This window comes from Leptonychotes weddellii, chromosome 7 (assembly GCF_054177405.1).
Source record: "Leptonychotes weddellii isolate Sample4059 chromosome 7, ASM5417740v2, whole genome shotgun sequence".
NCBI lineage: Eukaryota > Metazoa > Chordata > Mammalia > Carnivora > Phocidae > Leptonychotes > Leptonychotes weddellii.
The window spans coordinates 48,766,165-48,787,168 of NC_138375.1; the positions used below are offsets into that span (position 1 = coordinate 48,766,165).

At 41.0% G+C, this 21,004-nt stretch overlaps 1 long non-coding RNA gene across 1 annotated transcript in view; it reads right to left on the reverse strand.

Moving 5' to 3' along the window:
- The window catches only part of LOC145722602 (uncharacterized), a 65,021-nt gene extending 44,083 nt beyond the window's left edge, over positions 1-20,938 (reverse strand). Inside the window, exon 1 of the long non-coding RNA XR_014146970.1 lies at positions 20,288-20,938. This is a non-coding gene — a long non-coding RNA (uncharacterized LOC145722602). The remainder of the gene's footprint in view (positions 1-20,287) is intronic.
- Positions 20,939-21,004: the final 66 nt, after the last annotated feature.

The following is a 21,004-nucleotide window of genomic DNA, read 5'->3' on the forward strand; positions in this document are numbered from 1 at the left end:
AATTGTTAGATCTTCTTGTTGGATAGGATATAGTGTCCTTCCTCATTTCTTATTATTGTCTTTGTTTTAAAATCTAATTTGTCTGATATAAGGATTGCCACCCCAGCTTTCTTTTGATGTCCATTAGCATGGTAAATTGTTTTCCACTCCCTCACTTTCAGTCTGGAGGTGTCTTTGGGTCTAAAATGAGTCTCTTGCACACAGCATATCAATGGGTCTTGTTTTTTTTTTTTTTTTAATCCAATCTGATACCCTGTGTCTTTTGATTGGGGCATTTAACCCATTTACATTCAGGGTAACTATTGAAAGATATGAATTTTGTGCCATTGTATTGCCTGTAAGGTGACTGTTACTGTAGATTGTCTCAGTTCCTTTCTGGCCTATGTTACTTTTAGGCTCTCTCTTTGCTTACAGGACCCCTTTCAATATTTCTTGTAGGGCTGGTTTGGTGTTCACAAATTCTTTTAGTTTTTTGTTTGTCCTAGAACCTTTTTATCTCTCCTGTTATTTTCAATGACAGCCTAGCTGGATATAGTATTCTTGGCTGCATATTTTTCTCATTTATTCATCTGAATATATATCATGTCAGTCCTTTCTGGCCTGCCAGGTCTCTGTGGATAGGTCTACAGCCAAACTAATGTTTCTACCATTGTAGGTTACAGACCTCTTTTCTCAAGCTGCTTTCAGGATTTTCTCTATGTCTCTGAGACTTGTAAGTTTTACTATTAGATATTAGGGTGTTGACCTATTTTTATTGATTTTGAGGGGGGTTCTCTGTGACTCCTGGATTTTGATGCCTGTTTCCTTCCCCAAATTAGGGAAGTTCTCTGCTATAATTTGCTCCAATATACCTTCTGCCCGTCTCTCTCTTTCTTCTTCTTCTGGGATCCCAATTAGTCTAATGTTGTTTCATCTTATGGTATCACTTATCTCTTGAATTCTGCCCTTGTGATCCAGTAGTTGTTTATCTCTCTTTTTCTCATCTTCTTTATTCTCCATCATTTGGTCTTCTATATCACTACTTCTCTCTTCTGCTTCATTTACCCTAGTAGTTAGAGCCTCCATTTTTGATTGCACCTCGTTAATAGCCTTTTTTATTTCAACTTGGTTAGATATTAGTTCTTTTATTTCTCCAGAAAAGGATTCTCTAGTATCTTCTATGCTTTTTTTCAAGCCCAGCTAGTATCTTTATAATCGTCATCTGAACTCTAGTTTCAACATCTTACTAATGTCTGTATTGGTTAGGTCCCTGGCAGTTGGTACTGCCTCTTGTTCTTTTTCTTGAGGTGAGTTTTTCCTTCTTGTCATTTTGTCCAGAGGAGAATAGATGAATGAGAACACAAAATGCTAAAAGGGTAACAATGACCCCAGAAAAATATACACTAAACAAATCAGAAGAGTTCCGAAACTGGAGGGAAAAGGGGAAAAAAAAAAGAAGAATATGGTCAGGCTGGTGAATAGAACAGAGCCATACACGAGATTTTGGATGTATTTTGGTCTGTTAGAAGAAACTGCCTCCTGAAATTTTAAAGAAAGAAAAACTTATACATATATATACAAAAATAAGGGTAAATACGATGAAGGGATGGAATATGACTGTAAAGATGAAAATTTAAAAAGATTTTAAAAAAGGAATTAATAAGATAAGTTGGTTGAAAAAAGAAAGAAAAAATTAAATTAAAAAAAGAAGAAAAAAAAGAGAGAATATGATCAGGCAGGAAACTAGAACAAAGACATACACTAGATTTAGGGTATATTTTGGTCTGTTGGAAGAAATTGTATCCCATAATTTTAAAGAAAGAAAAACTTATATATATACAAAAAATAAGGTTAAATGCAATGAAGGGATGGAATATGAGTGTAAAAATGAAAATTAAAAAATATTTTAAATAAGGAATTGGTAAGATAAGATGTTGGTTGAAAAGGAAAGAAGAAAAATTCAAAAAAAGTGGAAGAAGAAAAAAATAAAGAATATTTAAAAAATTAACTTTGAATGACTAAAGAATCATGGGAAAAAAGCCATGAATTCTGTGTGCTGTATTCCCCTACCGCTGGGGTTTTGCAGTTCTCATTGATCGGTAAACTTGGTCTTGGCTGGCTGGTCTTGCTGATCCTCTGGGGGAGGAGCCTGTTGCCATGATTCTCAAATGTCTTTGTGCAAGGCGGAATTGCACTGCCCTTGTCAGGGGCCAGGCTAGGTAATCTGCTCGGGTTTGCTGTAGGTAGCTTTTGTTCCCTGCAAGCTTTCCCTACAGCTTTGGGGGATGAGAGTGAAAAAGGCAGCCTCCCAATCTCTGGCCCTAGAGGAGCCAAGAGCTTGGGGCCCCACTCCTCAGTGAGCCCTCAGAGAAAAGCAGTCAATCACTCCTGTCTCCCCAGTCTCTGGTCACACTCCATGCTCACCCAGCCTGTGAGCGAGTGTTTCTATCTCTGGCACACGACCCCATTTGGAGTCTCCAAACCCAGAAGATTCCTGTAGTGGGTTCCCACACCACTCCTCCTGGGGGAGGAAAGGGAGTCTCCCCAGATCTGCCGCTTGTTCAGTCCCTGCTGGAAGATCAGTGGCCTAACTGTGCTGCAGATCACAGTTTATGGCAACCCCGAGCTGAGAGCCCACTCCTCAGCTCCGTCTCCGCAGCCGGCTTCCCTGCTCCGGTACCTGGGAGCTCTGCCACACTCAGGCACCCCCAGTCTCTCTGTGACCCCGAGGGTCCTGAGACCACACTGTCCCAGCAAGGGTTCCACTCCCTGCTTAGCCACTGGAGCCATGTCCCTCAGCAGAGCAGACTTCTAAAAGTTCCAATTTTGTGCTCTGCTGCTCTATCACTTGCTGGTCGTTAGCTGAGGGAGGCTCCCTCCCCACCACAGTCTAGCTTCCCAAATACCCCTGGTATTCACTTCTCCGCACGTCCTACCTTCCAGAAAGTGGTTGCTTTTCTGCTCGTAGAATTGCTGCTATTCTTTTCTTTGATCTCCTGTTGAATTTGTAGGTGTTCTGAATGGTTTGATAACTATCTAGCTGAATTCCTGGGACCAGACAAAATTTAGGTCTCCTACTCCTCCACCATCTTGCTCCTCCCCCCTTGTTTTTTTGTTTTTGTTTTTTTTTTTTTTGGTAGAATTACAATTTGACCAATGAACCCTCACACTTTTAAAGGCAGCATTACTCTCCATTCCTAATGCACTCTTTCCTCATCCCACCTCAATCTAGCCTGACTAACTCGAGACTTAAGAAATCATCACCCTTGAGGAGTTAAACAACTTGCACATCACAAAGAAGGTCAATGAATAGATCTAGGGCCATATCTCACCTTTTCTGAATTCCTGACATGTGCAGCAAAGGCAAAACACTCAAGCAAGGATACATACCTCTTGAGAATGCAAAATAAAAGTACAGAGAACAAAAGTAATGTGAAGAATGGATAAATTTTCCACTCCTGCACAGCAGACTTTATTTTCAAACATCTCATTCCCTCTCAAAAACTGCAGTGCAGATTTTGCAAACATGATGGGTTACATAAGTAGGATTATGTACTCTTCATGCAAACTCTAAAGCCAGCTGCCCATCCAGTTCCATTTCCCAGATAGGAAAAAGGATTACTACACAGTTCCAACACAATGCTGGAAAGACATTGATAAATTCTGACTCTCTCATTTCAAATTAAGGGAGGAAAATATATTTGGAAAGCTTCTCTTAATGAAAGCAATGACATTCGGATTGTGATTATGGTTTAACAGTTACATATGTATGGGTATATCAGCAATCCACACAACATATTTGAGCATTATGGGTTTCACTGTGTCCTCCAAAAATTTGTATATTTAATTCCTAACCTCCCTTACCTCAGAATGTGACTTTATTTGTTGATGGGGGTCTTTGCAGAGATAGTTAATTTATAATGAAGTCATTAGCATGGGCTCTAATCTAATACAACTGGTATCATTTTAAAAGGGGAAATTTGGAGACACATACACACACAAATACACACACACACACACACAGAGAATGCTATATGACAATAAAGGCATTGAGCAGGGTGATGCTTCTACAAGCCCAGGAACACCAAAGATTGCTGGAAAACCACCAGAAGCTGGACAAGAGGCATGGAACAGATTCTCCCTCATGGGTTCAGAAGGAACCAACCAAGATGACACATGATCTTGCCCTCCTAACCTCCAGAACTGTGAGACAATAAATTTCTATTGTTTAAGCCACCCAGTTGGAAGTACTTTGTTACAGCAGTTGCAAGAAACTAATACTTTAAGCAAGAAACTTCCCATCATCGGAGTGGAAATAAAAGAGGGAATGTATTACCTCTGAGAACTTTAATCTTTTATTATTGCATTCACCTTAATAAAGGAAGGGTTTAGTCTATTCTCCCCAGACCCAATAAAAGTCAGAAATTGAAGTTTAACTAACTTCACAACATAGGCCAAAGACTCTACTATGTTTTATTCAGTAAAATCAGATTAACTGAAGCAAAATTCAGTTCCTTCCTGGTATCTAAATTATCCAGATAATGGTCTCAACCCAACTTTGGTTGGTCATTATGAAGTAAACCTGATTTCAAATAAAGGAGTTTAGATCCACTTTGACCAAAAAAGGCTTAACACCTCCATCAGTCTCTGTTCATTGTCCCATAGAAAAGAGACCATACAAAGGCAGGATTTTCCTCCCCTAAACTGGGACTACCTGCTAAACAATTTGGACCCAGTTTCAGTGTGTGATCTGCTTTTCCCTTTTAGTTCCAGGTAGGTTCATGTTTCTCCTTATACAACTGGTAGTGAGGGGTGAGAGGGAGGGGTAGAGATGATGTTCGAAACACAAACGTGGCAAGCCCAACCATCTGTGTCTATGTGCCTATGTGTCAGGTGAATGTCAAGACCAGTAGCTGTCTAGGAGAACACCCAGATTTCTCAACTTTTCTATTCCAGATGCACTGGAATTCCACTCAGACAAGAAAAGGAATCGGACCTTTACTAAAGAGATTATAAAACTGCTATCGCTAACCCCTAACTCCCACGTTTCTTTTACTGGCCAATGTATAGTTTTGGCAGAACTATCTGGTCCCTAACTACCTATTCACTGGTCATTCTGAACATGAAAGTCAATGGTTTCCCCAATAGGTAACAAGAAGCAGAATTCAGTGAAAGTAGTTTCTCAGTTGGCCCTAAGGTAGGCCAGGGAGTTTGAGACTTATTGTCATTTTGACCTCCTTTGGGGTTACTGTCAGGCATAGTAAGTTAAGTGGGGCTAAGATTACTGCATCATTCAGGAAATGAGGGTTCTAGGAGATGCATGTGGTCCTGTTCTTATCTCTGTTGTCTTTTGATTAGAAAACATGGCTATTTACCCAACTGCAGAAACCCACTTAGGAATGTAAAGAGCATGGTGGATGATGCTAACCTATGCATTCAAACTGGCAAATGCCAAGGTGCCTTATGTAAGTAGATGGTGAGCATTTTGAAAAGGCTTTGAGGTACGTATGTTATGAACAGAAATAAAACTGCAAAGCCTTAAGGAATCCCTTTCAATTTCAGCCCCATCCACCTTCCCCAACCTACCCAGTCCCCACAGATGAGACTCCTGTCACTTCAGGCTTAGTATCGCCTCTCTGCATGTCCCCACCCCTGGGATTCCACCCTTCATACTGCCTCTCAGTTTTGAAACTTGCTTCACTTAAATTGCTCTATTCATACTACCTTGCCATCCGACCTTGACTTCACCCCTATAGTTAAAAGATCATCTCTATCTCCTTACTACATCCCAGCAGCAGCTTACCATCCTGATGGTTCAAAGCCTTGGTTTATTACTGTTATTTTAAGCTTGCTCTATATTAAGAAAGATATGTGATTTTATCCCAAATGCTAGTTCCTATTAATTGATATAGACTGCTTCAGGTGCTATGTTAGGAAGAATTCTGAGGTCTCATCCTAACTTAGCTGGAAAGGATGCTTTGGCAGTTAGCGATATTTGCCATAGGCAATGGAGAGGAAAATGGAAAAACATCTGCTATATATTTGCCAACCATCCCCTATAGCACCAAATCCTATACTTCGTTTTAGTTATTTCCTCAAACACACACACACACACACACACACACACATCATTTTGAGTGATTTTAGTTATATATTCTTGCATCTAGTAGTTCAACCCATGTAATCAAAACAGTTTTAACCACATGGTAGCAGTCTGGTGTTGCAAATCCAGAAATTTGAAAATGGGGTTCGTAAATTTAACTTGTAAGAAGACAATGGTAACCTAACAAATTATAAAACATTTGCATGTACATTTATGTTTATTAACCATATTTCCTCAAAAGATCCTGAATAAAAATAGTATGAAACAAGTCATTTTGATGGACTAGCAGGGGAAAGAGATATGGTCTAAGAATGGGGTAGGGCCTGGGAGGTCAAGCCTAGAGAATGGAGGGTCTTTGGCACACCAGGTTTAGGAACATCCAAGGGGATCCTGAAAAAAAGGAAGGGACCTCTGAAAGAAAAAGTCACCAAAATCAAGTCGCGTTACTTCAGGACTTTCGAGGGTAGATACTAAGTATAGGAAACATCTTGTGAATGAGATGGTATTAGACTGTCCCAAAATGAATAACCTTGAAATTGAAATCCACAAAAAGAAAAAATCACATGAGTTAAAGCTTCCGTAGTCTATCTTTAAACAGAATTTGGGGGAAAAATCTATTTAAAACAAGCATTTAGAAAAGCATCATTTCCCTGGCATGATTATAATGTGCTTCATGTTGGCAAGAAGACTTCATTTCCAGTGATATTTTCCAATTGTTAAAATAAAAAAAAAAATCCCTGCCACTTTCTTTGCAATCCATAATTTTGTATTTTTAATTTCAATAACTCAAGTGTCTCTAAGCAGAAATAAGCTGCATATTCATGAGCCCTGATTTGCTGTAATCATTATTTCTGAGGCTCTCTATCTGTGAAGACTCCAAGTACTTGAGTCCTTTTTCTCAGGCAATTATATCAGATTGGCTTGGAGCTGAGGGAGTTGGGAGACCCCACTTCTTCATTTTCTCTTTGAAGGGCTCTGTGGGTCTATCTGAGGTCAACTTTCCTTGCTCCCAAACAGGGCTGATAATTAGTTGCCTCAACATTGGCAGGAGGGATAAAAGTCTATTTAATATGTTAACTAGAGAATTGTTAACTTTTCATCAATCAGCCTTTGGTCATAGACAGCAAAGGGAAAACCGAAGGGAAAATAGGATATTTTAAATTGAGCTGAGCAAAAAGTAAAGGAAGGAAAATATATATCGACCGTGTTTTGTATATGTGAAAAATATGGATACAGAAATAAAAAATTAAAACATAGATGACCAAATGGCAAAAAAAAATCATAACATAAAATAACAAATTACTAGGAACTAAAGAAACATCTAGAAATCATCAATCTTCCTGTCTGAAACATGGCTTCTCTTAGTGGTAACAGCCCAGAATGAAATGGGGGTTCAAGGAAATGGGGGGGCTGAATGTCAGTTCTGCTACTTACCAGCTAGCTATCCAAGCACAAGTTCCTTAACCTCCAGGCCCTGTTTCTTTGTCAGGACTGATAGCCTCATCTACAAGGGAATGATCACAGTTCCTTCTAAAGGTTTGTTGGCAGACTTAAATGAGATGTATCGAAGGATATAACATGGAGTCTAGCACAAAGTATACGCTCAATAAATGCTGTGCCTTGCTCTGCCTGATTTCTTTTTTCTCCCTTCTGGCTAAATAGCTATTCTGTTTTGAAAGGCCTCACAGCTCCCCTTAGCAACCATTCTAAATTTTAACAAACACCCCATTTAGGCAGTTCTTCCTCAAAATACCAGAAGAGATCTCTAGAAGTCAACTATCCCTTTGCCTGCAATTGGATTCCTTGGATATAGGGAAAGAGCACAAACTCAGGTTCGAGATCTGGCTCTGCTATTGACTTGAATATGACCTTGGGTTCTCTAACCTCCAGTTTCCTCACCTATAAAATGGGGGTACAACAAAGGTACCCTACAACAAAGGGTACCTTTTAGAATTTTTTAACAATTGTATAAAAGGACTTAACCACAGTAGCTGGACAAAGCAGTAACCTAACAATTAACATTGCATGTTGGGACGTCTATTGTAGTATTCCTGGTTCCCCAAGAAAATGCCAGCAAGAAGAAACAGCACGTGTGGGCACTGTGTCCTTCCTTCCTGCAATTATTTGGCAATAGTTATGTGGTCATGTCGTTCAGATCCGGAATCAGTTTGAATCTGCAGGTAGATTCCACTCAAAACCTCTATTTTTCAGATGTTGTGGTTGAAGTTCAGAAAGTTTAAGTACCCTTGTGGGGTCACATAGCAGAGGAAATTTGAGATTTTTAAAGCTGTGAGATCAAAATAACTGTGTGTCTTAGGGCAACTGCTCAGTTTCCTAGAGCAGCACAATTCTATTCCTTTAACAATCTGACCCCAGACCACTATTTTCCAGCCTGTCAAATGTTGTGTTTTTTTTTAAGGATAAGTTTAATTTGAAATATATATTAGTAGCATACAAATTTGTTCACTGATTTATAGAATGAATCTCTACCAGGGAAATAATAACATTTTCTACATAAACTCCTTGAGGGCAAAAGGACTATATCTTATTCTTTGGATCCCTAAAAGTACTTAGTAAAATGCCTCCTACTCAGTATTCATTAAATGAATCATGGAGAATTATCTAATTTGAGGGGCTCCCTTACTTTTCTCTGGCTCTTTCATTACTGTGCCATTCACGAAAGACAGAGTAGCTCTTTCCACCTCTGAACCTTTGCACTTGCTGTTCTTCTCCTTGCAAAACTCTTCCTCATCCATTCAGTTAGGGGACTCATTCTCTTCCTTCAGTTCTTGGCTTAAGCACCACTTCTCCCCAGAGGACATCCCGACTTTCCTTTGTAAATTCCAGTTACTTACTTAATATCCTAACACCCCTGGTAGCTTCTTTAATTGTGCCCATCACAATCAGGATGACCAGATGGTGTTGTTTACATAAGCTATATGAGAACACATTATCTGACTTGTTCTCTGCTCCATGCCTAGGGCCTACCATTGTTCCTAGCAGCCAGGAATGGCTCAACAAATAGTCATTGCAAAAGTGAGCAAAGAATGCAAAGCAAGGGCCCAGAGTGAATTTCTGATCTAGTATCAGGAATTCGTGAACCAACTCCCATTTGTCTTCTGTTATAGAGTTAGAAAACGTTAGAAAACTTGGATTTCTCTCTTCATTATTTAAAAAATTGATCAACTAATTAAATCATTCTAGGGTGCAAGTTTAGCTCGCTGGTGGATTTTAAAGGCTTCACATCCCAACCTGAGGCTTCAGCTTGATCTCAGGTGACCATGAAGGCTCCTAAAATCAAGACTCGTAATTGCACTGAAGAGTTTTGTGTTTCTTTTGAAAATTGAGCCTCAACTGCTATTCAGGAGATCAGCACTCATGCTTTAGTTTGTTCTTGTTTGGTTACAGAGAAAGAGCAGGTCGATTCCCAGTACAATGATTAAAAAGGCATTTCCCCCTCTTGTAATCTTTCCATATGAGTGAATTAGAGCTGACAGACCATTAGAGCAGTAGAGTACCCAGCTGACAATATTGACTGAAAAACAACTACCTTGCTGATTTTCTGTTGACTTAATGATGGGACAGGCACAAATGGAGCTTGCTGTTTTCACTTTTAGTCCTTAATCCTGCCATACTGCTTAACCACCACCATAATGGCCATGTAGAAAGAGAGCAAGCTAAAAATAAAAGCCCTCCCAGGGTATTTTGAGACTACCACAAGGCCGTATCACTCTCACATTTAGAGTTTTCTCCCTCACATCACATCAGTGAATCATATGAAAATAAACCCCACATGCCTCACTAAAAGTAATTTTTGCTACCTAAACATTCTTAAACATTTTATAAATGTTGTTAAACTATCTGACTTTATGCAGCACATTTAATTTATATCAGCAATCATCACAAATTCCTATGAGGAGAGAAAATTAATCTAAAAAAGGTTTTTGGGGCGCCTGGGTGGCTCAGGCATTAAGCGTCTGCCTTCAGCTCAAGTCATGGTCCCAGGGTCCTGGGATCGAGCCCCACATCGGGCTCCCTGCTCGGCGGGAGGCCTGCTTCTCCCTCTCCCACTCCCCCTGCTTGTGTTCCCTCTCTCGCTGTCTCTCTCTCTCTGTCAAATAAATAAATAAAATCTTTAAAAAAATAAAATAAATAGGGGCGCCTGGGTGGCTCAGTTGGTTGGGCGACTGCCTTCGGCTCAGGTCATGATCCTGGAGTCCCGGGATCGAGTCCCGCATCGGGCTCCCTGCTCAGTGGGGAGTCTGCTTCTCCCTCTGACCCTCCCCCATCTCATGTTCTCTCTCTATCTCATTCTCTCTCTCAAATAAGTAAAATCTTTTTAAAAAAATAAATAAATAAATGAAATAAAATAAAATAAATAAGCTTTTCAAAATAAAGATGAAACAAAAAAAATAAACATTAAAAAATAAAAAAGGTTTTCAAATTGAATGAAATTTTATGGCATACATTTCAGAATTTTTTTTAAGATTTTATTTATTTATTTGACAGAGAGAGAGAGCACAAGCAGGGGGAGTGGCAGGCAGAGGGAGAGAGAGAAGCAGACTGCCCTCTGAGCAGAGAGCCTGATGTGGGGCTCGATCCCAGGACCCTGGGATCATGACCTGAGCTGAAGGCAGATGTTTAACCACCAACTGAGCCACCCAGGTGCCCTCATTTTAGAATTATTAAAATGGATGAAGATGAAATAATATGTTTTGTGAATGTCTGATTTAACATTTACTCCATTATGAGTTTTTAGCTTTTTATTGCATTTTTGAGCCAATTAAAAGGATCTTTTTTTCAGGTCTCAAACATAGCCCTTTAAAAAGCCCATTAACCCTAATCTCCTAGTAGATAAGTCAGCCCTACATGTGCCTGATGCATGCAAAAGTTACATTTAGAACTGATCATTTTCCATAGATAATCATTCCTCTATAGTAAAACCACTGGCGGATTATCCTGCAATTGTGCACAAAAGTAAAATAAATAACATTTGATCTATGGGGTAGAGAAATGAATAGGGTATTGACCCCATTCAGTGAAAGACTTAATGGAAATGAGATAATTTTGACAGACCTAAATATTGAACCTACCAAATAGTAGGTACTCACAATTATTTATACTCAGGTTAATCTATCTTATATAGAGTGGCCATAAATATCTCTGTTTCTTCCACCTAAACCAAGTACCCATGCGTCTTCATTTGGGGGTGAAAAGTGACTATATTAAAATATTTTACCTTAAATTTATGTTTCTTTTGTGTTCAACAATTTGGAAACTTCTGATACCCCAGAAACTTGTGCGAAAGTTGACATAACCAGTGTCAAAGAAATAGTTTGCATGCTATGCACTCTCTTATACATACATACACTGAAAGGGCTTCTGGTCATCCATATTTTCTGAGAACGTGTATGTGGGGTATAAATGAGAAGACAAAATAATCCAGGGCATGGGATATCCATATTCTCATTTCCGAACAGTTTGGTATTAGCCTTCAGTGTAATTTGAAGCAACCTTTTTAAATCACATTGGTGATTGGGTAATTCTCCTCTTCAGCTATCAAATATTCTGAAGCTCATCCCTTGAACTGAATGCATTAATATTAAAACCTGCAAAATAGTGACCTTGGGGAAAAAAAAAAACAAAAAAAAGTGTGTTCTGACTTTTCCCATTTCAGAAGTGACTTCATCAGTGGCTACCGCCCTCTGATGCCCAACCAGCTGAATCACGATGACGAGAATTAATATTTACAGAGCACATGTAATATGCCAAGGCTGTGCTTTACATACATTACTTCGTTTCATTTCTACAGGAGCACGTCGAGACAGATACTATCTCCATTCTACAGACGGCAGAACTGAGACTCGAAGTTTAAGCAAGCTGGAAAATCTCACGGCTGACAAACAGCGCCATCCGCCTTGAAAGCCAAGCAGTCTGACCTGAGAGCTGTCACTCTTACCCTCCAGACTACAGGTGCTCCTCTCTTAAGGGGATAATTTAATTCAACTGATTATTTAACAGGCCCAGGCAAAATTCTAAAAAGGAATGGAATTTTTCTTTTTTTACTAGACCAACATTCCTGACATGGTGATATAAAAACATGACAGCCTGAACTCCTGAAAACTAAACTGATTCTTTCTTGTTGTCAATTATTCAATAAGATTTAATTGATAGTGAATGCAGACAAAACCTTTCTGGATATGGGGGGGGCGATGTGGTAGGGAGGGTCCAGGCATCCTCATATCGACAGCATCAGCTTAAAGGATGTACTCTAAGAAAGCTACAGCTTTTAATCTTCAAAGTAAATATTGATTGACCTCTTTTTTTTCCTCCAACTTTTGAAAAAGATGTGGAAAGAAAATAAAAGAGTGAGCTAAGCTGAGAACATGATCAAGGAGGAGAGGAAAAAAAAATACCCCCATTATTCGGTGCTCCCTGGCTTCACATCCTTCCAAAGAACTAATCTACCCTGATAGCTATTTGAATAACTCCATTTGACTTGGGTGATTTGTCAGCAAAACTGATAGCCATAGAACTGGGAATATCCTTTTCAACTTGCAAAGGTCTGCACTTTCTTCTTGAGGCTTTCTTTTGTGGTCTTTACTAAACACAAGCAAGGGAAGCACAAAGAGGTTCACTGGAATTCAGTGGAGCTTCTCATTTACCTGGGTGTTAGTCTGTGCAAGCTGCTATCACAAATACCACAGACTGGCGCTTCAGCAAAAACAGGTATTAATTTCTAATGGTTCTTGAGGCTGGAGGTCCGAGATAGGGTGCCCACGTGGTCAGGTCTGGTGAAGGTCTTCTTCTGGTTAGGGACTGCCAACTTCTCACTGGGTCCACACAAGGTAGAAGAGGCAAGCCAGCTCTCCAGAGCCTCCTTTCTAGGGGCATGGATCTCACTTCCAAGGGCAGAGCCCCTGTCACCTAATCCCAAAGGCCCCACCCCCCATACCATCACACGGGGCATTAGGATTTCAACATGTGAATTTTGGGGGACACAAACATCAGACCATAGTTCTTTCCTAGATAGGTATAATCTCTTTCCCTCTTTCTCTCTGTCACACACACACAAACACACCCACACAAAATGACCTTTATTTACTTCACAATTGCAGGCAGGCCTCAGCTACTTAATGGCTTTTATGATCCTAATACATATACATTTCTACATGCTTTCATCATTTACTGAGCACCTATTATGTCCTAGACACTATGAACAATACCAAGTATACAAGATGAATCATCTGTAGCTCCTATTGGATTTTGAAGAGTCTTCAGTTAAGGAGACAGACATTTGGTGGGGGGAGTTAAATTTCTTGAGCACTTACATGTCCACTGGAGCGATTTCCATTTATTCTCTCTTAGTCATCACAAGAGCCTCATGATGTAGATACTATTTTTTTCCATTTGCCAGTCGAGGTAACTGAAGCTTGCATAAGGAAAGTAATTACAGGATCAAAGTGATAGAATTACTGCCACTATTACTAGTAGAAGCTCACATATATATTAAGTACTTACTGTGTGCCAAGAATTGTTCCAAACACCTTACCTAGATTAGCTTATTTATTTTTTTTCTTTTAAAGATTATATTGATTTATTTGAGAGCATGAGAGAGAGAGCAAGAGAGAGAGAGCATGTGAGAGAGAGAGAGCACAAACAGGGGGAGCAGCAGAGGGAGGGGGGGAAGCAGGCTCCCCGCTGAGCAGGAAGCCCAACGTGAGGCTCCATCCCAGGACCCTGGGATCATGACCCAAGCCAAAGGCAGACGCTTAACAATGGAGCCACCCAGGCACCCCGCTTATTTACTCTTATGACCTCCCTTCTACCAATAAGGAATCAATAGCACAGAGATGTTCAATAAGCTCTCCAGAGTTACCCAACTAGCAGATGGTCTAGCTGGGAGGGAAACCCTCACTTTATGATACCAGTTGCTCTTAATAACTCCCAGACTCAAGTCTGATCATCCCCAAATCCATACTCAACACAGTACGAAAATGAAAAGCAATGTAGGATGTCCCCAGTTACAATAATGTGTCCATCTTCCTGGTTGGAATACTAATGAAAGAAGAGGACTGAAGGACAACACTTTTTTGTAACAGATCAAATGTCTTTTGGAATGTTTTCTGATCTCAATCTACAAATGGTACTCGGAAGTTATAAAATTCAGCAAAAACAAAACAAAACAGAAAAACCCAGGGCTCCATTAAAGTGCCATTACATGTTTCAGTTTGCCACCTACTTTTCCTGTTTATAACAAAGGAGTGAGTGACTGATAGTCATTTACTATATAATAATGCTTTCCAACTCTGGTGTATTCCATAAGCTCCATGAGAGCAAAAATTAGGTCCATTTTTACTCACCATTTTGTTAGCAAACTGGGCATCATGATTAGCACATAGTAGTCACTTAGTAAGTTTTTTTTTTGGATATATGTTGAGAAAACCTGTCTGAACAAGCACTTAAGAGTATTTCCAGGGCGCCTGGGTGGCTCCGTTGGTTGGGCGACTGCCTTCGGCTCAGGTCATGATCCTGGAGTCCCGGGATCGAGTCCGGCATCGGGCTCCCTGCTCGGCGGGGAGTCTGCTTCTCCCTCTGATCCTCCCCCTTCTCCTGCATTCTCTCCTCTCAAATAAATAAATAAAATCTTAAAAAAAAGAGAGAGAGTATTTCCAGGGCTGGGACTAGCAAAGGGCAAGTGAGGCACCCATTTTGACTGAAAAATCTAAGAAGACACCAAAAAAAAAACCCTTTTGCCTCAGGCTCCAAGATGACTTAGCACGGTATTTAACAGATCCGGTCTTTACAAAAAAGTTTGGTATTTTGTTCACATGGATTATTTTACTTTTTTTTTTTCTCTGCCCTTATTACACACATTCTGTACACACACTCAATAAAGGCAATATAAGGCAAGAATATAAAGAAATGACTGAGACATGGATCCTATCTTCCTGGACTCACACGGACGTAGATTATTTTATTTGTAAATACAAATAAAATAGAGAGTAGAAAGCGATGCATGCCATAAGAATTCTAACATCCAGTTGGGATCAAAACTTTTTATTTCTCAATCAATTAAACTGATTTCTTTTCTATAATAAATCTAGAAAAGACTCAAATAACATCCTGCCAATAAAACCAGTGAAACTTTTTTCTTTCTTCTTTTCAATGAAACTTCTAATGTTGGAATATGGAGAATAGTTATTTTAAACCTTATGTGTGATTCTTATCTTAGAAAACTCGGGGCTGAATCTAGCTGTAATTTACTGAGATTGTAAAAACCCTACTAATTCTCAAGGGTTTAAGTGAACATGATTTACCATCCAGTTAAACTAACCTGGGCTCCCTTTCAGCTGGGGGGTCTTGGGCTAATTGCTAAACCTCTCTGACCCTCAGTTTTCTCCAATGTAAAATGAGGGGTAATAATATTTAGTTCATAGGGACGTTATGAGAATTAAATGAAACAATTTATGTAGAGTGCCTGGCGCGTGGTCGTTACCGAGGCAGTGCCCCCACGGGTTTAATTAAAGCTTTGGCTGTCTGCCTCTCAGTGAACAAAAAACTTGAGTGTCATAATTAATGAAAGAAGTCCAAAAGAATAGAATGTCAAAACCACACGCCAGATAGAAACGAATGAGCTGGCATCCTTTCCAAAGTCTTGGCTTTTTTTTTTTTTTTTCCCCTCCCAAATTTAGACTTTCCTGACTGCTTGAAAGGTGGCACGAGGCTGCCATCTAGTGGTTTAACGAATGAAAACCAAACGCTTGTATTTAAGAACCAGAGCAAGGGGACTTTAATTTTAAAAAAAACACTTCCTTAACGCAAGATTTGATTGGCAGCAAAGTACCAACTTCCTTAAGCACAGCAGCAAAGCTACTGACACAAACACTTCCCTTGAGTTCTCTTCAAGTCTGCGCCCCATATTTCCAGCCGTCTTGGCCCCACCATCTTGTCAAAATCTGGGTCAGCCACCTATCACCACGAAAAGACTGGTGTTTTCACCAGTGTTTTACACTGTTATTTCATTTCTAAAAATTCCTAACACAAGGTCATTCCAGGAGAGATTTGCATTTTATATTTATGTATTTGAGAGAAAGAGAGCATGAGCTGGAGAGAGAGGCAGAGGGAGAGGGAGAAGCAGACTCCCTGCTGAGCAAGGAGCCCGATTCAGGGCTTGATCCCAGGACCCTGTGATCATGACCTGAGCTGAAGGCAGACGGTCAACGACTGAGCCACCCAGGCACCCCAGAAGTGTGGATTTCTAACGAATTCCTAGATGATACAATGTCTTTGGTCTGGGGGGCCACAGTTTGGTCCCCAATTTCTTTCTTTTTTTTTAAGATTTTATTTATTCATTTGACAGAGAGAAAGCAGGAGCAGGGGGAGTGGGAGAGGGAGAAGCAGGCTCCCCATGGAGCAGGGAGCCCGCTGTGGGGCTTGATCTCGTGACCCTGGGATCATGACCCCAGCTGAAGGCAGATGCTTAACTGACTGAGCCACCCAGGTGCACCTGGTCCCCAGTTTCTAATGACAGAATTTCATAATGGATACATGGTGAGGGAGACAATTTTTAAAGGAACACCTTTACAGACTTTTCCTATGCCACGTCCTGTATTTCTGAAATCCATCCCTTCTCTCCATCCCCCACCCCTGCCACCTCTGCACTCGTGACCACCGTCTCTCTCCTCCATTCCTGCAATAGCCTCCCTCAGTTTTGCCCCCTCCAGTAGATTCTTCATATGTATACTGAAGTGACCAAAAGTATATCATCATCCAGCCCCATCAAAGGCTTCCAATGGACCTCAGGACCCAATTCAAACATATCTTTTAAGACCTTTTATAATCTAGCCCCTGCTAGAGCAATTAATAATTAATTATATTATTATTATATTATTAATCTAGCCCTTGCTAGATTAATTACAATAAATTACAATCCAGCCCCCTCTAGCCAATCCTGCACCTTACTCATTGTGCTCCTTTTGGCACAGTGGTTCTCGAAGTCTGGTCCCCAAGACCAGCAGCATCAGCATCACCTGAGAACTTGTTAGAGATGCAAATTCTTCTGCCCTCCCAGACCTGCTGATTCAGAAACTCTTGGGGTAAGTCCCAGCTATCTGTGTTTAACAAGCCTCCAGGGGATCACTGCCCCTGCAGTCCTCAACCATTTGTCAAGCATGTCATACCTTCTCTCTCACTGCCACAGTTTTGCACCTGCCTCTCCGGGAAGACTCCAGCCCTACCCCCCTTGCCATGAGAATTCCTTACTGCTCCTCAGGTCTCAGCATTTACATCAATCACTTCATCCCAGATAATTTCCCCATCCAGCAGTCTAGATTATCCAGGCTCATGTTAGGAATTTCACAGCACCCTGCACTTCCCTCAGCACCCAAGTCATTACCATAGTAGAATGTAAGTTATGTGTTCACAGGCCCCCATCCTTGTCCAGGTGCTGACTGCTTTTTATCATATGCACACTGTATCTCAATGCCTAGGGCAGGGCCTGGCTCAGGACAAGTGTTCAGTATTTGTCGAATGAGTAAGTATCACATGAACAGTTGCCCTCTCCACTCAGCACCATACGTAAGACATAAAAAGGATTAGTAGCCATGAGTAAGATATTTTCTTACTTAGAGAAGATATCTGGCCTGCATGGGAGCCCATTGATTTCACAGTGAACCATGAGCAGCTCTGGTCTGAATAACATTTTGCTGTTTTAAGTCAGCCTTCGAATAACAATGTGGCGTAAGCAATGCTTTGTTTAAGTTCAACAAACACGCTGAGGTCTTTGAGGTCTTATGATATGTCAAGCACTGAGCTAGGAACCAAGTCTAAGAAGCACCTAATCTCTTATGTGAGAAAGGCACGCAAACAGTTAGAATAGTGCCACAGGATCACAGAGGAGGTAGAAACTGTGTGGGCCAATCAGGAAAGCCTTCAGCAAGAAAAGTGAGTTAAGCCATTGTAGTGAGTTGAATAATAGCCCCCAAAAAGATATATTTAAGTCCTAAGTTCCAGTATCGATGAATGTGATACTATTTGGAAAAGAGGTCTTTGCAGATATTAATTAAGGATCTTGAGATGAAATCATCCTGAACTGGGGGGGGGGGGGCTAAATTCAATGAGTAGTGGTGTCCTTAAAGAGAAATTTGAAAAGAGAAAAAATCAGGAGAAGGCCATGTGAGGATGGAGGCAGAGATTAGAGCGACAGGGAAAGGAATGCCAAGGATTGTCAGCTACCACCAGAAGCTGGGAGAGGGACTCAGAGTCTCCCTCAGAGTCTCCAAAAGAAACCAATTCTACCAACATCTTGGTTTTGGACTTCTGGCCTCCAGAAAGGTGAGAGCATAAATTTATGTTGTCTTAAGCCACCAAGTTTGTAGTAATTTGTTACAGCGGCCCTAGGAAACTATTACAGCCTTGAAGGATGCATTGAAAGTAAGCTGCTAGCCAATGAAAATGGAAAGCACAAAAGTAAATCTCATGAAATCATGTACTCCGGAGACAGCAAGAGATCTAATGATAGAACAACTCAAAAGGTAGGCTATCACCGGGTTGTGCAGGGCTGGGAATCTTGTACTGTGTTAGAAACTAGAATCATATTAAGAGGTATTTGGATATTATTATGGCCTGCAAGCTCGGGAAGAAGGGAATTACCTTACCTATTATCATTGCTCTTACCCAGACATAGAGGAGGAAAGGAGCACTTTAATACCAGCCAGGCCTTGAATCCAATCTCAAGAGAAGAAATCGAATAATCAAGTTGAACCAGGTAGAAGTTTTCTTTCTCCTAAGCCTCAAACCGAAACAGATCTGAGGCCTATTCTCCCTATGCATGCCCCCAACTTCCAATTTTCTTTACCACTATGTTGCAGTAAAAGCAAACAGTTAAAATCCAAACTGAAGCACATTAACATATTCAAAAGTTTAGCTGAGTACACGTCAACTGGAATCAGGCAGCACCAAAGAGTTCGTGGCTGGGAGGACTCCACTGATGGGCACAGGGGTAGAGGTTGTTAGAGAGAAAGCTTGGAAGCAAAGCAAGAAAATTATCTGAATGGTTATAGCTTAAGTGGTTGCCTTATTTGGGAAAGCCTGGTAGACTGTTTGTGATTGTTGTTCCATTTGATTTTCTCGGATTCCAGGGCATTGGCTCTGACTGAAGTTTTGGTTTGCTCAGTAGGATACCAAGCATGAGAGCCTTCCCAGTCTAATGGCCTCCTTGCTTAATTACTTTAACGAAAGCAAGCCCACACCCTGTGGCATCACCCAAAATGGAGCAGGAGAGTTCCAGGAGGATTGTATTTACTCGCCCACACTCAGTGCCTGGCACTGGGGCACCTGGGCCACTGTTCTGGGACCAGCTTCAATGTGGAAAAGAGATGGATAAGAACAGTTACACCCACTCCAGGACAGGTCACTCCCTCTCAAACTCGCCACAGGATGCCTGTTGTAAATTTTATATATATAAACACATATATATTCTTATGCCCACACTATGTACATACTCAGATATATACATACGCACATATACACATATATATAAAGCAAATACAATTTGCATTAAAGAATTTCTTGGGGCATCTGGGTGGCTTAGTCAGTTAAGCGTCTGCCTTCGGCTCAGGTCATGATCTAAGGGTCCTGGGATCAAGCCCCACATCAGGCTGCTCAGTGGGGAGTCTGTCCCTACCCCACCCCCACTTGTGTGCTCTCTCACTCTCTCTCTCACTCTCGTTCTCTCTCTCATAAATAAATATTTTTTAAAAAAGAATTATTATTTTCTGTTCACCAAAGGGTTTTCTTTTTTTCTTCTTACCTAAAATCACAGTTACTTCATAGTTAGCATGTAGTATGGTATCTAAGTGGTTGAATTCCAGGCTTTTGAACACATTCAGTTGTTAGTAAGATACTCTCTGTCTTCTTTGACAGATCCTGTAAAGTACTTAATTGTGAAATGTTGTTTGCTCATAGCATCTCTTCATAAATAACTGCAAAATAAGCTATTTCAAATGAAAAGAAGATAAACAGCTATATTTTTAACCCAAAGAAAGAACTCTTCAGTCTACCTACTTTGAAACACATGATCTGCCTTAGCCAAGATTTAATTTTATTTTGAGGGTGGTCCTTCTCAGCCTCCAAGTCAAATGCCCCCCATCACCCTACCCTCAGAAACTTCACATGTACTACTCTCAAGGCCCCAGTACTCACCAGTCTGGATTTGATCCATTTCCCAGGCCAAGTCATGTGGAGTTCACACGCCAATCCTCCTTCTTCTGTGACACCTGCCAGCACAGCACGGAAGCACTTGATCAACACAAGACCTCAGAGGCGAGGGAAGTGGGCCCTCTCTGAGCCAGTTCCTATAATTACAATGTAAAGCCAAACTAAAATGGAGTCAATTGATAGGAGGAGCAAGATGGCAGAGGAATAGGAGACCTAAATTTCGTCTGGTCCCAGGAATTCAGCTAGATAGGGATCAAACCATTCTGAACACCTACGAACTCAATAGGAGATTGAAGAAAAGAATAGCAGCAACTCTCTGAACAGAAAAGCAACCACTTTCTGGAAGGTAGGATGTGCAGAGAAGTGAATCCGAGGCGATATTCGGGAGGATAGATGGCGGGGGAGGGGGCCTCCGTCAGCCGCTTCTGGCAAGTGATAGAGCCGCGGAGCACAAAATCGGAAACTTTAGAAGTCAGCTCCACTGAGGGACATCACTCCGGTGGCTAAGTGGGGGCTGGAATCCTCGCTGGGAGAGTGTGGTCTCAGGACCCTCGGGGTCACAGGAAGACCGGGGGTGCCTGAGTGCGGCAGAGCTCCCAGGTATCGGAGCGGGGAACCTGGCTGCAGAGATGGAGCTGAGGCCCGGGCTCTCAGCTCGGGGTTGTCATAAACCGTGATCCGCGGCACAGTCGGGCCACTGCT